Raw genomic sequence first — 2,387 nt, forward strand, 5'->3', positions numbered from 1 at the left:
ACAGCGATAGTGTTCTCACATATATAAAATAAATAAATAAATCTTTAAAAAAGGAAAATATTTTACTATCTAGAATGGGATATTTCCCCTTAATTTTCCTCTATACACATAGCAAAGATAAGAACAGCCCAGTACCCTATACAACAAATATTCATAAATATCTTTTTATTTTTACTTTTTGGCTGCAAAGATCCAACCATTTAATATCAAAATCTCCCCACCCTTACTCCATGTCCACTAGCTTCTTCTCCAAAGTCCATATCTCAGTGAGGGACAACTGCAGCTAACCCAGGCCTTGTCCTCTCGGCCTTTTTCTCAGATCTCACAGTATCATCTTTCCTCCTCTCTGCGAGCTTGTTGGCCTCTCAGATTTTGTACCCCTTGCCGAACAGAATCTTTTGGTAAAGGTACTTCCTTTGCTTTTTCATCATCATGACGGCCAGACGCTTGGTCTCATTTTTTTCCTCTGGGCCAGCCTCTCCTTGTCTTCCAGTGCTGGGCATAACCTGGGGCTTCCTTCTTTCCATCCTTTGCTGCTCCAAGGCCGACAGATGTGCCTCCTCCTCCTCCTCCTCTGATTCAGCTTCCACATATTTCTTCTCGTTTTTGGCTGCAACATCACTGTCACCTTTATTGTAATTGTCGTCATCAACCTTGTCTTCCTCTTCTTCTTCCTGGGTTTTCTCCTTGCTACAGAGCCAGGAGCTTCAGCTTCTCAGAAGGAATATAATCTCCTTCATTCTCAATACAAAGGGGAAAAGGTGTGGGGACAGGTGCAACCCCAGGGAAGTACTCTGCCACAGGGAGGAGGAGCTGGGCATTCACATAGTCAGTCACCCACTGGGGCTGTATATAGTACCTGCCAATGAATGGGGATTGCTGTCCCGGCTGATCAACAATCTAGCGGGTGATGCAAGAGTCTGTGATGTCATAGATGGCACCGATGCGCAAGACTTGTCCCAGGATACATCTCCACCAACACTCCTGATGAGGAAAGCCAATGCTTCATGGTGTACCTCTCAGTTCAGGAAGAACTTCAGGACTTCAAAGAGTTTCTTGTGCTTTTCCTGTGCCTCCAGCTCTTTCCTTTGACCTTCCTCCTTTGCTATCACCTCCTTGGTCAGTAGGAAACACATCATCCTCAGCCTCCTCTATAGCAGGCACCACCACTCGGCCCAGGCTGGCACTGAGTGCAGCCAGTTTCTCCGAGAGCCTCAGAGTTCAATGCATGGGTCCACGCTGACCTTGTCTCGATTGAGCTGATCTTCTGGGCTTGCGTGTGAGCAATGAAGTTTGAGGACACCAGAGCAGTAGCCCAGAGAGTGGTACAGAACATTGTGTAGAAGGTGGCTATGACCCAGTAGCCCACATCTGCTAGGCGATCATGGGAGAAAGCAGGTTAACCATGATGGCTGAATCAGCACCTCGCATCCTGATAGTAAGTGCCTTCAGTGGACTGGAAGACTTGCTCAAGGCTAGGACAGCGATGACTTAGTGCAGAAACTCCACAGTGAATCAGCAGTAAAGCTGAGTGGTCTGCATATGGCACTTGCCTGTCTCAGGGAATGTGGAGAAATGGAAGAAAAATAACAGGGCATAATAGAGGTCCTGCAACGCATCGATAAATGTGGGGCATCACTCCTTGACAATATGGTAAATTTTGTAACTGTGTTTATTGTCCTTCAGGTGCTCCACAGGATTCCATTTTCTTTTCCCATAGGCATTGTGGAGCTTCTAGATAAATACCTTGTACTCTCGGAGCTTATTGATGATAGGGTCATGGAGGAGGAATTTACTATCTTTGATAAGGTAAAATGTTTGGGCTGCTGTGGAATGCTTGTTAACTTTCTTCTTATGCTTGGGTTCTTGAGGATAAATACCTTTAAGGCTGCACAGCAGCCTGAAATCAGATAGGTTCAGATGCAGCTTCTTCTGGGCTTTGTTTCCGGTGATACAATCGGTGGCAAAGCCTCGTTCATACTTCTTCTCCAGACCTCCCATAGCTCCAAATTGAGAAAATACTGATGGCAGCGTGGAAAGACAGAGCTACTTTCATATCGTTTCTTGTCAGAATGAACGCTCATTGGTTTATCCTACAACTTAATAACTACTATTTTGGAGCCCATTGTTTATTTTTAAGAAAACAAATATTTTGTCCTTCAATTTTTTAGCCTCATATGATTCCTTGATTTAAGAGCCAGTTTAATTGTACATTCTACATCTTGATGCACATATCTGCATCTAAAACTTTGCTTATACTTATCATTTTATCTTCTGTTCTCCATAAAAATTCTAATTCTCTTTATATATGTTGATTGTGGCAAGACTATTACAGTTCATGATTTCCATTGATTTAGGCTTGTAAAGTCAGTATCATCATTGACTTC

General features: G+C 43.7%; 1 pseudogene; it reads right to left on the reverse strand.

The window, feature by feature from the left end:
* Positions 1 to 263: 263 nt before the first annotated feature.
* On the reverse strand, positions 264 to 2,001 carry LOC116887994 (annotated as a pseudogene).
* Between the last annotated feature and the right edge of the window lie 386 nt (positions 2,002 to 2,387).

The sequence above is a fragment of the Rattus rattus genome, chromosome X, assembly GCF_011064425.1.
Source record: "Rattus rattus isolate New Zealand chromosome X, Rrattus_CSIRO_v1, whole genome shotgun sequence".
Taxonomy (NCBI): domain Eukaryota; kingdom Metazoa; phylum Chordata; class Mammalia; order Rodentia; family Muridae; genus Rattus; species Rattus rattus.